This window comes from Cryptomeria japonica, chromosome 11 (assembly GCF_030272615.1).
Source record: "Cryptomeria japonica chromosome 11, Sugi_1.0, whole genome shotgun sequence".
NCBI lineage: Eukaryota > Viridiplantae > Streptophyta > Pinopsida > Cupressales > Cupressaceae > Cryptomeria > Cryptomeria japonica.
In genome coordinates, this window is record NC_081415.1 from 570,397,084 (window position 1) to 570,416,282 (window position 19,199).

Consider the following 19,199-nt stretch of genomic DNA (forward strand, 5'->3'; position numbering starts at 1 on the left):
CACAAATTGAAAAGGACAGGTGGGATAATAAATTACCTTTTTTTATGTGTAGTTAACTATAATTTCTAGTCTCTAACTCTTGGGATAATGTTCATTGTGAAATGGCCACATATATAAGAATTATTACATGTTAAAGAGAAACCTAAACTATGTTTGATGGTCATTTTTGACTAGTAAAAGAAAGATTTGGTGTCATTAAATTTCCCAAGTTGAAACAATCTATTATATGAAAGGAGATTCATTGTATCTAAGTTGGAGATTAGGCATTGACACTAGAGAATTTGTTCAACAAATAAATATTTCAACAATAAGGATACATTCTAGTGGATAAATATGAGGGAAAGTGTTATACAATGTAAATGTTAATTAGTACATTTGAATTTATTGATGGAGTGATTATTCTATTGCCCCTCTATCTAGTGCTACTTGTGGAGGGTAAGGACTAATAGGGTCATACTGGAAGATAGTGCCATTGGAAGATAGAATATTTCCATCATCTCAAGCTATCTTTTCACTTTGAGATGGTGCTTTGTATGAGAAGGATTTTTGGTTTGTTTTCTTTCCTTTTTGATACTAATAGATTTGAAAAATGCATATATTGTGAAGTTTAATTTTTGGAGACAGATGAGAAGTTTGGTGTTGAGCTCAATATTGATTGTTGTCCAATAATTCAATCATTGTGATTCCATAGTTCAAGGAAATGAGAACTTGGGATTTGAGCTCAAAGCTACACTTTTACAAGGGTTGTGAGGTAGCTTAATGGAGTTCCACTTGATTCAGGATTTATTTCTTGATAAAAATATCTTCTCAAGAATGTGTATCTATTTTATGTAATCAACAAGTTTTGTTCTATAAGCCTTAAAGGGGGTTCCTTGGAAAGGTGAAGGTTATGTTTTAAAGGACACATTTATAGGAACAATTTAATAAAGGGGGGAATGCTAGCATTATTCCATTGTTCTTTTGGCATGATAGTTATTCAAACAATTCTCTTCTTTATATTCTTCATCCTTTATGTTGCTGTTCAATGAGTATAATAAATTTGATCTTCCTTCAAGGTAATCTCATTGCGCACCTCAATGCATTGAATGCTATACATAAGCCTAGTGGAAATGTGGTAGAAGAAAAAATAAAATAGAATGGTAATGAAGCCTCTAGTTTAGGATTTTGATGTATAGATTGAGTAGGATATTGGTATCTACTTTTTTCTTCATTTTATATGGTACATGTGTTCATATGTACATGGTGTCTTTATGTTTCTTTTAAATATAATTTATCTTGTTAGTGTTCTATTGTTCATGCTTTCTATCTAGTTCATGGGAGTGTGCAATAGGTTGTATTATTTTTTTTATCCCTTAGGGTGATATAGATTTTTGTTAGATTTTGGTAGTTTTATCATTTCTATGTATTTTATTATTGTCTATTATAGTTGCTAAGCCAGATTTTTATATGTTTAATTTTTTATATTTGTCATATGAGTGATCCTAAAGAATCCCCAGCTAATTAATCTAAATATATATAGTCATTTAGGTCATGGTATGATGGTTAAATTTTATCATTATTACATCAATCACCCAATAATGTAACACTAACTTGTAATGTTATTTAGATAAAATTGGTTTATTGAAATTATGAATTGTACATTGAGAATATAAAATACTTTAAGTTTATAATATACTATTATATTGTCTATATATTAATATTCTATCTTTCAATTTTTTACAATTCTTAAAAATAACGGCTAATTATTATCAATGTAAGATTTTTTTTTTAATTTAGGTTATTTCTTGATATTTAAAATATAAAATATATAAATTATAAAAAATAAAAAAAAATATAAGAGAGGATTCATAAATATATATACAATTGATATATAATATTTCTTACATGTAACGAATCAATTAATGTTACTTTATTTAATTAAAGGTTATTTTGTGGGGATCACCCCATAGTGTGTTGGTAGGGGCATGAGCATTGGAACCGAGTGGTTTTCGGTTCAATTCCCGTGTCACCCACAATGTACCCAATATGCTGGTTGGACGTGCAGAGTGTCACTTGCCATAGTGGAAGCAGTGGAAGTAGTGGTTCCCCCACGGAAAACTAAGGGTAGCGCGAACCACAAGGATGGCTCAACACTAATTTAGGGTGAGGTAAGCATGATATATAGTGTCGGCACTCATTGTCAGGTTCATAGGTCCAATCAAAAGTGTTTATCTTAAAAAATAAAAATAAATAAATAAAAGGTTATTTTGTTTTACTTTAGAATTATTTAATTTATTGCACATGTATAGATGATTTCAAATATTGGATATTAATTAATAAAAATGTTAACACACTCATACCATTGCTCTACCTCTTATTAATTACTACCATTATAAAATACCTTTCACCATTAATTAACACACTTTACCTCACTCTTAGACCTCCCTCATTTAAAAAAATCCCTTTTAAGTCAATTTAAAATTATGTTCTCTCTAATATTTAAAGAGCCTAATTCCCTAAAAACATAAAAAAAAAAATTGTTGGCATTGGTGGAGACCCTTAATTGGACTAATTTTTCTTCCCAAAGAACTAACTAAGCCGAAATTGGGTTTACGACAATTGGAGTATAGACATTCTGTTTACTGTCACTCCAAGTTAGCAACCCAAAGACAAACTTAGAAGCCACTTTCATCACTTTGAACTTGACTACAAATGAGACGTTATCTCCCATTTTCTTGGATATAAGTACTTGGGAAGCACCTCAACATCCACGACTAGGAGAGGTTGAGCTGTTGATTTAAACATATAAGATCCACTTCCATAATCTGTGAGAGTCCTTGATACTATTATGCTTCTTTTAACATTTTCTACTATGATGGAAGGGTAATTCAAATTAATGGAGAGGGAGGGTTTTCCATGCATCTTTTACCATCCCATGTCAAATTTCTAAGTTGGGTTGTGGTGGCTCCGATTCTACACATAAACTTTATCATGTTTATCACATCGTAGTGGTAAATGAGGATTGGATCTAAGGTTGTCAATGGATTGATATGCCTTTATCCATAATCAAATGGTCTTGTTGTGTTCCTTGTAGTGTTTCTGACTATCGGTTTGTTTATCATATCTATAATAGATGATGTTGTGCACATATTAAAAATTCATTAGTATTGGGTGCCAACAATTACAATTTCTTATATGGGATGTTCTAAATGAATGGAAAGTGTTGTGATAAACAAACCAAATATCACCTAAATTGGTGTTAAGTATTTTTCTCAATTTAATAAACAATAAAAGTTCTAAATTTTAAAATTTAAATTATATATAATTAGAAAACTAAATATCTTTAAGAAAAAATATATTAACTAAAAATAATAATGCAATAATATTTTTAATTAAAAACAATAATGTATAAATAACTTTTAATGTTCTTTAGACAAAATTGTTTTATTGAAATTTTGAAATTGTATATTGAGTACATAAAATATTTTTAGGTTTACAATATACTATTATATTTTATTTTTGTTCGTATTTCCTTATTATAGCTTATGTATTTCACTTCTTTAAAGTACTAAAAGAGTAACCTACTTAAAATTATTATTATTATATATCAGAGAGGAGATGTAAATATGTTTATGCACAATTTAGACATAATATTTCTTACGATTAATAAATCAAGTGAATATTATCTTATTTAATTAGAAGTTATTTTATTTTATTTTAAAATTATTATGTTTTTTATTAAGGTAAGCATGGAAAGGACCCTGCTCTATTACAGAGAAAAGGAAGCAGGATTTTGAAAGAGCCCTGAACCCTTGAACAAAGAAGGAAGGCGTCCAGGCCAATAGAGCAAAACAACTCCCGAACATGGGTTTTAAAAAGGACCCACAACCTTCATGGGTTTTCAAAAGGACCCAAAACCTTCTCTTCCAGAAACTAACTATCTAGAAAGAAAGAGAAGGGATAGCAAACAGACCATCCAACTACAAAACTTCCCAGGCAACGAAGTGCAATTTTTTAAAATTATTTTGTTTACTACAAATCCATAACGGATTTTAGATATAAGATACGTTTAAAAAAAAAATGTTAACACACTCATATAATCACTCTTCTCCATACTAATTGTACCATTATAAAATACCTCTCACCATTAATTAACACACTTTAAGACCTCCTTCACTAAGAAATCCCATTTAAGTCACTTAGAAATTGTGTAGTCTAAAATTTAAAGAGCCTCATTCCCTAAAAGCATATATTTCCTTATGAGCATAAATTCATTTTTTTATTGATAGTGGCGGAGACCCTTCATTGGACTAACTTTCCTTCCCAAAGAACTGACTAAGTTGAAACTGGGTTCACAGCAATTGGACTGTAGACCTTGTGTTTACCGTCACTCCACGTTAACGACCCAAACACAAACTGAGAAGCTGATTTCATTACTTTGAACTTGACTGTGAATGAGACCTTGTCTCCCTTTTGCTTAAATTTGAGTACATTGGGAAGCACCTCCACATCCACACCTGGGGGAGACTGAACAATTGCTTTATAGACATAAGATCCGCTTCCGAAATTTGTGAGAGTCCTCAATATTGTTACACTTCCCTTAAGGTTTGCCACTGCAATGGAAGGGTAATTCAAGTTATATGGAGGGGTAGGGTTTCCCATGCATCTTGCACCATCCCTTGTCACATTTCTAAGCTGGGCTGGGGTGGCTCCAATGCCACACATAAAATTTATCATGTCTGTCACATCATAGTGGTAAACGAGGCCTGGATCTAAAACCGCCATTGGATTGATATGCCCTGATCCATAATCAAATGGCCCTGTGATGTTCCCTATAGGGCTTTTGACTATGGGCTTGTTTGTCGTATCTGTAACAAATGCTGTTGTACATGTATTGTAAATTTATCAGAATTGAGTGCCGCCAATTACAATTTCACATATGAGAATTTCTTAAAAGAATAGCATGTGTTCTGATAAGTTTTGATTTCTTTAGTTTGTTCATTGAAAAATTACATTAATTTTTTCAATAAGATTTGTTTATAAATGTGATTTCAAATGAACAGCCTAAATAAATCAAATTTTAAAATGTATTTATTTAAATCAAAATTCAAATATTTACCTGTTGTCATGATAGCGGACTGGATTGCAGCAGGACTCCATGTTGGACGTTGTGATTTGATAAAAGCAGCTAGACCGGACACATGTGGGCAAGACATGGATGTTCCAGAAATTATGTTGAAATCCACCGACCGGTTACCGGAAAAACCTAATGATACCGGTGGCCATGCTGCCAATATGTTAACTCCAGGTGCTGTAATATCGGGCTAAAGTACCCATGCACAAATCATTGTTGTCACAGTTTAGTGATTTGAGCTTTGGAACTGGAAATTCAATGTTAATTTCATTATTAAAATAAAATCAGCAAACGGATAAAAAAATGGCTCACTTTGATGATGTCTGGAGTTAAGCTGTTGGGACCTAAAGAAGAAAATACTGCCATCTGAGGCGCTGGCATGATGTTCAAGATTGTGGTAGTGGTTTTGATGTATGCTGTAGGGTTCCTGATCATCACAATCAATTCATAAGAGTCTATCAAACAATAGGAAATCATGGATGGGGCAGTGCTCATTAGGGCTAAACAATGATTACAATTTCTGAGAGGATTTACTTACTTTGTTGAGGCCATGTATGCCATAAGTTGTGCTCCCTGCTGTGCTCCTATTTGTGTACCAGGTATTACAAATTGGACTGTAACATCCGTTTTGATTGGGTCAATAACTATGATACCCACACCTCCAGCTTCTTTCACTACTTCACCCTTCAATGGTTTCTTATCCGTTGCGCCAGAAACCGTGCAAACCACTATCGTTCCTTTTACTTTTGAAGGATCTAGTGAATTCTCAATGCAAAGACTGGAATTGAACGTATGACATGAGTAAAATTTCTATACAAGCATTGGTTAAAAAGTAAAATATTTTCATTCTTTTTATAATACCTTGCATTTGTCTGAGAGATACCAGGGGCAGCAGAGCTGCTTCCAGCCACAAGACCTGTAAATCCACTTTGTGGGTAAGGATTTACAGCTTGCCCCTGCAATGGGAAAGCCATTATGTGATTCAGATTTCATTCAAATTTGGGTTGAAACAAATAGTTCTACATAATAAACACATATGTTCTAATTTTTTAAACGTAGACAATGGTAGCCAACTACAAGATAAATTGCTAAGCTTATTCCAGCAATTGATCCAAAGCTGACTCGATGATTTTCTTAAAGGACAAGGAAGGATTTTTCATGATTACCTTCAAGACAATATTGCTACCCAGAATTACATTAGAAGCGAAGCTCCTATCAATAGAAGAGGCTGCAACAGTGAAAATCCAAGGAGCCACATTGGCAACAGATCCGGGCACCCCATCGTTTCCAGCAGACGCAGAAGTAAGGATTCCATTCCTGAATCCATGAAAAGCTCCAATCGATACAACATCTACAAAGTATTCTGGCAGAGGAAGACCGGAGCCTATTGACAAGGATATGATATCGACTCCATCGTTGACGGCATCGTCAAAAGCAGCCAGCAAATCCGAATCGGTGCAAAGATTGAACCAACATGCTTTATAAATAGCAAGCCGAGCACCGGGAGCACCTCCCCTTGCTGTGCCTCTCCCAAAACCGTATACATTTGCATTATCGACCAATGCTCCCGCTGCAGTGGAGGCTGTGTGGCTTCCATGGCCCTCTGCATCACGGGGAGAACGAAAGAATATAGCTCCATTTGATTCCAATGGTCCATTCTCTGCTTCAAACCCTTTGAGATAGAAACGTGCGCCAATTATTTTCCTGCATTAGGTTTCCAGTTTCCAGTCAGGTCATTACATGTTTTAGCTTTGTTACTAATTTCCATCAAAGAATTTAAACACATTTGAAATATGTTAGAACATGGGTCATACCCAAATTAAAGATGGATCGAATCGAAGCAAGTTAGTAGTTTAATATAAGAGCATTCCAATATCAAATAGGATGTTCAAGGTTTGAGTTTTAATTGGTTGATGAAAAGTTTAACATGGTATCAAATTTTAGATCAATAAAGTCAAGCCAAGCTATGATCTTGAGCAGCTATGAAGGGGTGTGTCACCAAATAAGCCATACTTAAACCAAAGAAGAACCAATCACCATGAGGACCAATAGCTCAATGGTAGAGCATCCCAATAGTAAATGGGTGGTCCAAGGTTTGAGTCCAAGTTAGCTTAGAAAAAATTAACATATAGTATAATAGCTTAGGTTAAGCTAGGATTCCTAATTCCAGTTTTGTGGGTCATAGGAGGTGTTGGAAAATGAGCTATAAGCAAATTGAAGACAAACCAATCATCAAAGGGAGTTAGGTCAAGCTAGAAACCCTACTCCCTTGATGTGGGTCAAAAAGAGCTAATTCAAGGTAGGATCCCTACTCCCTATAATGTGGGCCAAAAGAGTGAGGTCGAGCCAATTATCAAAAAGACAGATTACTCAATCATCATTAAAGACTTACAACAAACAGAAATTCCAAGATTCACCTCTTTAACTTTTCATAGTTTAACTGTATATTAGTTAAAGATTTATCATTTTGAAAAATTGACCCTTTTTAAGAAAAAGAAAATGAGGCAAGGGTTATGCATTATGCTTGACACATATCACAAACAGTGACAGGTTGCTCTATTAATTTTCATTATTTTATATTATCAAAGAAAAATAATCTGTTGTTGACTGAAAAGCAAATCAATTTTTTCTTTTGTTTTTGGATTCGATTGTGTGTCTGTTTTCATCAACGTTTCAGATCACACACTGTGATTTATTATGATCCAAAACATTGATGAAAAAAATACACAATTGAATCAAAGAACAAAAGATTCAAACCAATCAGTACTAATTCAAATTTTACCTGTTACAATGGTGCGCATCAAACTGAGTGCCCGTTTGACAGGTTCCTTTAAAGCGACTTGGAACTGGTGGCAAACCGGCATCACTGAAGCTTTTTGATTCCGGCCAAACACCTAGATTATTATCCAATTCTTAAAGAATGTTAAGACGGAGATTAATTTTCAGGTGCCTTTTTTCTTTTATGATGATGGTCAACTTTTATGCTATATGAATCCTGATAAACTATTTTGCAGAACCCAACTACTTCTTGAACTTACCGCCGTCAATTATTCCTACGATAACATCTGATTGGGCATTCACATAATCTTCTGAGTACGTGCTTTTACTCACAAAGTTGATCGGCTGATGCAAGCCCGTAAACTCCCATGAGCGCGTCGTATCAACGCGCCGTGTTTTACTTTCGAAAACTGAAATCACCTCATCCATTTCTGCAACAGTTATAGATTTAATTCAGTACATGTTCTTCCACTACAAAAATTTAATGATATACCATTTCTGCAAAAATTATAGAATTAATTCAGTACATGTTATTCAACTACTAAAATTTAGCGATCATCCATTTCTATAACAACCATACATATACTTCAGTACATGTTCTTCAACTACTAAACTTTAATGATCATCCATTTCTGCAATAAATATAGATGTACTTCATTAAATGCTCTTCAACTACTTAAATTCAATGATCATCCATGTCGTATCGTTACCTGAAAGAGAATAAGCTTCCTCAGGAGTTAGCAGTGCAGAGAAACCTCTAAAGCTTTTTGCATAATGATGAATTATACCATCATTTACTCCGACTCTGTTCAAAGTCATTTCACATTGAGGATCGAGTACATTAGAGTATAATTAATTCTGTTACTTTTAATTCCACCTGTTCTAGAATCTAGATATAGAACCACAAAGTCGCAGTAAAGGGAGCTTATAAGTTAAAAAATTGTTTTGGTGCTTAAAGTTTTGATTTGTTTGTGGTTCATTTGAAATTGCACTTGTTTTTTAATAGAATTTGTCTATTAGTGTGCTTTCAAATGAACCACTTAAGGAAGCCCAAATCTTATTGAAAAACCGAATACGATTTCAGATGAGCCATCAAAATAAGTCAAGAAAGTATACTAGTAAATGAACCCTACTTAAAGTTTTGATTTGTTTAAGTGGTTCATCTGAAATTACACTTGCCTTTCTAATAGAGCCCATCTATTAGTGTGCTTTCGAATGAAGTACTTACGTGAGCCCAAATCTTATTGAAAAACCAAATATTATTTCAGATGAACCACAAAAATACATCAAGAAAGCATGCTAATAAATAGACCCTACTGAAAAAATAAATGTGATTCAGATGAACCACCTAAATATATCAAATCTTAGAATACACTATTTAAAGTTAAACGATAATTTTTAAAACAATGACAGGGAAGTTGCCCATTCAACTGCTTAAAATAGTTGAAAATTTCTAACAAAATTTCAAAACATTTTATATGGGTTAAGAAATTCATCATTATGCAATTCTAGTTTTATTCAAAAATTGGGAACTTTTTTGAATTCTAAGCCCTTCTCAAGTAAACAAACCAGATAGTATTGAATGACAGACCTTCCAGTGGTCACTTCGGCATGAAGTTCTTGGTTGGAATATATTGTACCTTCCTCCGTAGAATGCGAGACATCACCCATGTACACAATATAATGCTGCAATTCCAACCATTAGCTCTGAATATTTTGCAATTCTGTGAAAACCATAAATTTCTAAGGCAGGAATAATGAAATTTCTGGATAGATTACTTACCTTGATTGCATTGCCTGTTGCCCCACAAATGATGAGTGAAGGGCAAAGAATTAACATCAGCAGCTTCTGCAAAATAAACATGTTGCTTGGCTGCTTTAACTTGTTGAGCACAAATGGCGCACTTGAATTTATAACAAAAATGAAGCTACTTTGCTTGGGAATGGCTGATACTAGTGTTCCTAATTTATAGGACGCCGATAGAAAAGAACAACATAAAAATACAATCTGCCGGCAGTAGTAAAATCATGTTACATTTTATAAAGGTGAATGTTAACCAGCAGTTGGAGTGGATCGGCCGTCTCAGGAATTTGCCTGTCATTGTGTTTTTTGAGTATATGCCAATCAGTAACACCAATGAATACTCAAGTTAGGCAACGCATGATGCCAATAAAACATTAAGCGTTTTGCTTCTTGTCGATTATGTAAGAATAAAATTTAAAAAGTTCTGTATTAACTTACTTTTTTGGAAACATTTTTGTGTGTCATGTGGATTATGAAAGTTCAATTAAATAAAAAAACGTTAAGAAAAGGCTATTACATTAAATAAATAAGAAAAGTATTTAAATATGTATTGTAGTGTCAAGTAGGGGTGGCACGATCATCCATCCATTAAATTATTCATAGGGCCCCATGTTCATGGGCCACCTATTTATCTTATATTCAGGGGACCAAAAAATCCTAGCTTGGTAGTAGATTATGTAACAAGTGTGGAATCAATGGAAGAGGAGGTTTCATAATCATAGCTTGTCAAGAACTAGGTGTCTTCTTATGAGGAGAGTAAATGACCCATGTATTAGAAAATATGAGAAGTGGCCATGGTTGTCGAAATGAATATGGTTGCATGGAGTGCTTCTTCAATGGTTAAATAGTTCTTATAAATATTGGAATTTCAATGCCATCTTTCCTATTTGATTTTGAATTTGAAAGTAAATTATAAAAGAAATCACATTCAAATTTTCAATTAATGAAAAATTGAAATTAATATCTTCATGAGAAAAAATAACATAGTTTCTAGACTTTCATAAATGAAAAAGAATAACAAATTTTTAGAAGCTCCAATCATAAATAATATAAGCATTCCATGAGGTGGTATACCCTAACATAGAAACCCTCTATGACAAAAGGAGGATGGAAGGGTAAAAAATGGCTATAAATTCATCACCATGTTAGTTGAGCATGTGATATAGTCATGGATAAGGTGTTTAATGCAAGATCATCTATTCATGCAATAAAACTATAGAAACTAAAAAATCAATACAAGAACAAAAGTAATTAGAATTATGAAGTAATAGATAAGATGATGGCTTAGGAAAATATATTACATGTATCATTTCATATGATAGAGATTGCATCGAATTTTGATTCAATAGTACATGTCAGGATTTTGAATTGTTCAATTTTTTTTTATCCTTAGTCTAATTTTTTTTATTTTTGTAGAGATTATTTTATGTAGGGGGGTAATGTTCATTGAAACATATTAAAATACAATATGCACATGTACTAAGAACCATAGGACCATTGTTAAATTATTCCATCTTTTATCTTCATTTGGATTGGGTGCATTTCCTTGATGCTTGCAAAATGACTCTTGCTAACATAAGATAAGATTTGAAACTTGATTTCACTCCAAGCATGAATGTATCTAGGAGCAAACACCAATACATGGCGTAACAACTGGTGTCCACTATTGAATAGGTTCCTTTTGGCATTTAAAAGCATGGAAATATTTATAATGAGGGAATAAAACATTGTATTTGATAGATGGATATGTTTAAAGTCTCAATAAGACGTTATGGGTGCAATTTGATGCCTTTATAATAAGTATGTCATACAAACTATGAGACTTACTATTGGTATCTCAATAGTCAAAACTTGAGAATTATATGTAAAAAATGTATTTGTGATAAGAATTAAACATATGCTCTAACAAAGCAACTTGGAAAAGATCAAAAAACACTAAGGAAATATTTATTGATGATGCAAGATTTATCAACCATTGAGATGCTTTTGCATTTGTAATACCGCATAGTTTCCTCATTTTACTAAGACACATATCAAAGAAATACCCCAGAATGATTGTATGATAAAGACCCATGAATTATTAGTCTAGATATTATTGATTATACTAATAGTATTTTATATTTACAAAATTGAAAGTGTCGACTTGATTATATTATGTCTCCCCATGATGAATAACTTGATTGAAATATAATGTATATTCAATCAAATTCTATTTAGAGTAATTTTTTTTTTAACAAAACACATTGTGTATGTATGTGTGAGTGAGTGATTGTAATACAAAATTTAAATAGAGATACCGTTTGTAGATGTTTGATCCATATGTGTTCTTGGTTGACTTTTTTTACAAAACAAACGCAAATGAGAGCCAAGATAAACCATAATCAGCTGGACCCTAAAAGGAGATGTAATAACAAAACAAAAACAAAATGTAACTAGCAATTTTCAACTTTTCCATCTTTCATGATCTCTACCATTTGTTTTATAAGATTTTCCTCCTTTGGCATTGGTAACTAAGTAATTGAATTGGTTTTTTTCCATTATTATTTTTGATTAGGGGAAAACATGTTTTGAAGGGCCCCTGAAACCCTTTACATCAAATATTCAAAAGATAGCCATTAGAGAACACCAAAAAAGAAAAAGACAACGGCCATAGAAAAGACAGTTGGCCGAAAACAAAAAGCTAGCAGTAGAAAGACACAACACCAAGAAACTAAACACCAGACAACAGAAAAAGCAAAGAAGAACAACCAAGCCTAGGTGAAGTTCTTTAGCAAATCGGCAGCTTCCAGCTCCAATTGTTCCATGGTCTCAACAATTCGCTTGATATCTTCAATGTCCTTGCTTTGGTTTTTCTTCTTTCTAGTACTTGCGCATGTTCTTTTTCCAGGACTCGCCTCCTTATCTTCAGGGGTTCCATCCTTCTCCTTAGTAGTGTCCTTGAGGGCCTTTTCCCCCTAGACATGTTCGAGTTTGTTGATAAGGACCTTGATACTATGAGAGGCGGCCTTTAAAATCTTGTAACTCTGCTCCCCAATATTTTTGAGACTCTTCTCAATCCCTTCCATCTTCTTTTTCAGTTGCCCCAACTCTATCTTCCAGGGTTTGGAAGCTATTGTGTTGGGCATTAAGACCTAAAGTTTTAGATTAATGTTCCATCCAAATAATGGCTCAAGTTAATATGCTTGGATTTTTTTAATCTCATATGCATATTTTTGACTATTAATGTCTATTTGGAGGATTAGATATTAATATTTATAATTTTTTAGGTTATTTTATTAAACTCAGTGCCTTGATGAATCACTCTAAGAATGTAGGAAATATGCTAATAGAGACAAGGCTAAACTAAGTAGTCTAAGTGTGTAGGAATGTACTAATAGAGACCAAGATAAACTAAGTAGAAAGAGTCCTAAAAACTTTTGTTGGGGTAACAATTTAAGGTTGTGTGAATTTTTGGTCAACTTAAAGGTTTTTGGGATAAATCATTTCACTAAAAAAAATTCCTTCAAAATATTTTTGGTTAAGAAGATGGTAAATATTGTGGTGTTTATGTGGATTAAAAAGTTGGGCCTAAATTTTTTTTGACCAAAAAACTTTCAATAAAATCTCTTTAGCTTCTAAGCATGCACAAAAGAATGCTTTCAAAAATTGCTATAAACTAGTTTTACCAAAAAAAAATTTTGCCTAATACATTACATGAATTTTCTAAGTGATATAAAATATCCATTGGCAGATCTAAGAGTATATATTTTTAGAATATAAGTTTTATCTTTTAATTATAGTTAATAATTTATTTTATAATTTACTAAATATATATATTATTTATGTTTTATATTTATAATTTATGTTAATAATTCATTGAAATATATATATTTATCAATCTATTTTTTCATGTGCTAGATATTCAATTTATTTCCAACTGAATAAAGTGGGAGAGTGTCCCAACCATTACATAATATCCAAGTGGCAAAAGCAAGGGGTTAGATATTCAAGTTAGTTAAGTGAGAAAAAAAAAAAGAAAAAACTTATTGTACCATATTAAAAATAGAGGCTTTTGAACATTATTTTCTATTCATTTCTATTAGAAATACAATTATAGTATGTATGTGCATGTGCATGTCCATGCATGTTTGTACATACATACATATTTATATACTATAGTAACCTAAAAATTCAACATTTCATTAATTTATACCATTTTAAAATATAAAACAAATATGTCACATTATGTTCCTCAAGTCAAAATACTAGATTTGTGTTGGTCATTTCCTTTATAATAATGTGACATAGCTCTAAAATTTCATCCATTAGCATTTGATGATAGTGCATTGAAGTATAGACTAATGAAAAAGGATGAGAAGAGGTTAGGTGTTAATCATTAGGAAATTAGGACTAACAAAAAGTGAACCTGGAGTTCACAAATACAAATAACTACATAATTGCATAAAACTAATTGAATTTATTTTTAATGTGTGTTGATAGGGAAAGAGCAGTCAAAGATATTTTTTGGAGAACATGTCGCATCTTGCCGCATCAAACTTGTGGAGCTTAAGAGTTGGAACATAGCATATATATTAGGTATATTAAGTATGGGTCACATCCCATCTTATAGATACAACTATATTGTAAGATATGATCACCATTAAGGAGGAGATATGAATGATTTGATGACAAATAGATAGAATATAAAGAAAGGAATGTAATAGAACATGTAATATGAATATATAGAAGAATATAAGGAGTTGTAAGGATGTATATGGTATATTGAATGAATACAAGTAATATAAATACTTTTGGGTCTCAATATGATATATTATGTCTATTAATATTTTGTTAGATAGATAATCTTCTATCTAGATATAATTCAATGTTCCATTAATAAGACCACATCTAGGGTATAAGACTACAACACTAGAAAATCATTGGGATTCATAAATTTTCTCTCTATCGCCAAATTTCTTGGTATCATTGGGATTCAAAAATTTTCTCTCTATCGCCAAATTTCTTGGTATCATTGGTTCTATTGTTGGGGCCCTGGTTAGGTCTTTTTAGGGACAATAGGGAAATATTTCAATTTAAAAATATATACCAAATATTGAAGATAAGGAAATGATAGGAAGGATATGAAAGTCTACCATACTTTCCTCTTGATGTCCACTCTATGAAATGGGGTTAGGATCCAAGGGAATGGGGAAAGGAAAGTGAGAAGAGGTCTAGAAGGGATCCATGAAAATATGTGGCCAATAAGAAAAACTTTATTAGATAACTAGCATGGGAAATAAGAAAAGGGAAATGTAATACAAAAACAAAAATACTCATGGCAAGAGGATACAACAAGAATACAAGAATAATCAAGGAGTACATTGAATTTGAAGAGGATGTGATAATGGAAAGACCAAATGGAGAGGAAATAAGGCAAAGATAGATGATGGAAAGAGAAGAAAGACACTACAACAAGATGGAGATTGCGGTAAAGATGAGATTAGGGCATAGTAATTTGGGTGTTGCAAAGAAGAAGAACAAATAAAATAGGTCCAGGGATGAAAATACCCTATAACGATAAAATTTATGATAAAATAGGATAGAAAAAGTATTAAATAGTTTTAAAAAGACTCTTGAATAATTTGGAAGATCCAGAAGATTTTTATTAGGGGAATGTAGTAGCCTGGAGGCTTCTATAGACCCTACCACAACCTTCGAGAAACCCTCAAAACAAATCAAACTTATTAAGTATAACAATCAAATTAGATGAAATGTTTATGAAATTTATGCAAACTCCAAAGAAGGCCATACCCTTAAATGAAGCATATTTGGAGGAGTTAGTTTATAAGTGTATAAGGAAATTAAGGAAAAAGGAGATAGATAAATAAGAGGAAGTTAAATTTATTTTGGGAAAATATTTGAGGTCACTAATTCGTAAAATCTCACTTCAAAACAAAATAATGATTATTTTTTTTAGGAGTCACAACCCCTTAACCAAGATCCTTCCCCATAGCCATATAAGAGAGGGAGAATTTTAGTGGAAGAGATACCATAGATGAGAAAAGAAGAAAATAAATAGTGAAAAGTAAAGATAACTTGGGAAGAGATATTAGGAAGAAAATTATTTCATGTTTAATTAAAGAGACATAAGGGAAAAGAAGAGAAGCCCTAGATATTTCAAAGTATTAAGAAGGAGAAAAAGGAAAGTTCCCAAATCTAGAAACCTAAATAGGAGAATAAATCACATAAAATAGAATCCTCAATAAAGATACCAATAATCAATCAAGACACAACTTAAGCCACATAATATGTGTTCCTATTGGAGTCCCTATAGGAGAGAAAAGGTGTACATGAAGATAGGTAGAGATTATTTGACTTTGTGTCCTCTTTAAGAATATAGGAACTATAATGGTATATGAACACCTATGGACAAAACATAACAACAGTTGGGATGAGGTTAAGGATGATTTTCTAGTAACTTGTGATACTCCTAACATCCCTACTGAAAGTGTCAGCAAAATAAGAGAATTGGGACAATGGGAGAATGAGTCAGCTAAGACCTCTGATAAAAGGTTCAAAGAGATTTTCCACAAATTAGAAGAACCACTCTCAAACAAACAAAAAATTAAGTGGTTCACTTTTGAATTGAAAAAAGATATCAAATTAGGATTAGATAGAAGAGTGTTTGACTACTATACATACCTAATTACAATGACCTATCAAAATGAAGAATAGCCCTCGAGGAAGTTGGAAAAAGATGAAAATAATGAATCTCTTGAAGAACTCTAATTAAAAATTTGAAAATTAACCATTCAAAGTGAAATCATAGCAAAATAGAATAAAAGAAAGCCAATGAGATATGGTGCACATACTACTCTTGAGATGGTCATGTCTAAAATGATTGTCCTCAAGCACAAGGAGAAAGAACTACTACTGCCTTAATGTATAATTCAAAACCATAATGACTAATTCAACATAATGTGCTATTTGTAGAGAATGGGATACACACTTAAATGAGGACTATGAGAATTAATGGTCTCGAGTCTTAAATGTAGGAAATCACTACCGCCAAGCATGTCATAGCCACAACTATAGTCCGAATGAAAAATATGATGGAGATTACAAACAACCCCATTGGATAGAAAATAGGAATTCTTGTGACATACAAAATAACTCACAATAGGACAATATTGATGACAATCAACAATTTAATTATAAATGAGGTAGAGGTTGAGGAAGGAACAAGTACAAGTAGAGGAATGATTCCACATGCTTCAGTTATAGTGGAAAAGTTTGTCACTATTTCATTGAGTGTTGGGGAGATAAAAATAATGAGTGTCCATGTGGTAAATAGGAGAGACATGACTTATATATAAGTATGAGAATACAAGGTAGTTCTTTCAAAATGTTGAAACGCCATCAAGAAGTGATGACTTGCACAAAGGAGCCAGAGTTATTTAGAGAGTACCTCTATAGAGAGTAAGGAGGGGTATGTGCACCAAGTTGTGGTACCAAAAGGGGGTCTTAAGATGCCACTTTTTTTTCTAAAATCAACAATGTTTGAACTTCAATGAAAAGTAGAACATAGTTACACACCAAACTTGAAGATGCAACAAGAACAAGAGTCAGTGTGCTTTGAGTCTACTTTCTAATCTACTAATTTGTTTTGAAAATGGTGGACATTGAGGGCTTCAAAAACGGGGACTACAAAAAGTGGTCCTACTTTTATGCAAAAAACATAACATAGCATCTATTGTGGACCCCCTAAAATGTTAATTTTTTATTTTATTTTTAAAGTCACTTCAGTGAGAAATTATCTAACACCTTGTAGTTTATATTAGATTTTTCAGCTAAAATGTTTAATGAGTATATGATTTTTAACTAATTTTATAAGTGGACGCATCCTAAAAAACAAAAATTTGAGCATGCTCCCCATAAAATCATTGAAAACTAATAAAAAAAAAAAAAACTTTAAGTTGTGTGAATGGAGTCTAGTTTCTAAAAGAGTAAGTTGCTTCAAATTTTGATGAACATGTAAAAAACTATACCCAAATAGCTCACATTAGTTTTTGACCAAAAATGGTCACACTAACAAAAGAAATTAAAGATGAAAGCCTTAACAAAATCAAAATGTGAAACAAATTACATGGTTGGATAGCTACGAGAGATCTTAACAATATTATGGTAATTTTTTTAGTTGCATTGAAACACGTACAGACCTAATAAAGAGCACAACCAAAAATATGTTAAATTTTTTTCCATCTTTTGATAAAAATGTGTCTTTAGTCTTAAATAGTCGTCCAAACCTTTGGGTTGGATTCCCGAGGAAAATACAACCCATAGGGTTGGTATTTCCCAAAGTAGAGAATTTGGTGCACACCAAATATAGCACTCACCCTATTTGGTGTGCGCCAAATGTGAAACACCAAATGGGAAAAGTCCATTTTCCACATTTGGTGTGCACCAAATAGGGCAAGCACCAATTGTTTAGCATTGACACAATGTTTAAGGTTCTTGCATTCTTTCTCAGTTTAATTGAATGTTTGGAGCTCAATTTACACTCAAGCTCTCTCTCTCATCATATCTAACTCATGTTCCCTCTTTAGCCCCATATCTACCCTTGACTCACTCTCACATTATTTCTCTCAATCATTACCTATTCCTCCCACCCTCTCTCTCCCCATTTGTACCTACATATTCCTCCCTCTTTATCTCAATACATATCCCTCCTTCTCTCTCTCTCTCTCTCTCTCTCTCTCTCTCTCTCTCTCTCTCTCTCTCTCTCTCTCTCTCTCTCTCTCTCTCTCTCTCTCTCTCTCTCTCTCTCTCTCTCTCTCTCTCTCTCTCTCTCTCTCTCTCTCTCTCACACACACACACACACACATATAAGTATCTCTACCTCTTGTGTCTCTCACCCATCCCTCCCTAGTCTCTAAGTATGTCACCTATATTTCTCTCCCCCATATTTCTTTCCCTCCCTCTCCACTTCTCTCCCTACCTATTTTCACCTCTTTCTCACTTTGTAGGTATCTCAAAAACTCACTATCTACCTCTCCCTTCCTCCCTCTCTCTTTCTCTCTATTCTTTTTTCTCTCATCTTTTATTTCTCACTCCCCTCTCTGAATTATCGCCTCTCCCTCCTCCCTCTCCATCTCTATAGATATTCATCCATTACCCACCTCTTAGGGTATCCACCTCTATCTATCTCACATTGAGCTCTCTCCCCAGTTAGGTCTATCACCTCTCTCTCCCTCCCTCTACGTATCTCACCTCTCTCTCCCCTATAGGTATCTCACCTCTCAGAATCTATCTCTCTATTTAAATCTCCCTCTCAGTCCACCTCTATCTCCATTCCCTTGTAGTTCCATCTCTCTCTATGAACTAAATCTCCTCTTCTCTCTCCCCTTACCTCTTCTCTCTCTTAATTCTTATATCCCTACTCTTCTTTTTCCATCCCCTCTTTACATCTCATAGTCCCTTTATTCCCCTATCCCTCTCTATCTCCCTCTCCATCCTTAACCCAAT

At 33.1% G+C, this 19,199-nt stretch overlaps 1 pseudogene; it reads right to left on the reverse strand.

Annotated features, from left to right (window-relative positions):
- Window positions 1-4,314: 4,314 nt before the first annotated feature.
- LOC131064761 (subtilisin-like serine-protease S) overlaps window positions 4,315-19,199 on the reverse strand; it is a 92,269-nt pseudogene continuing 77,384 nt past the window's right edge.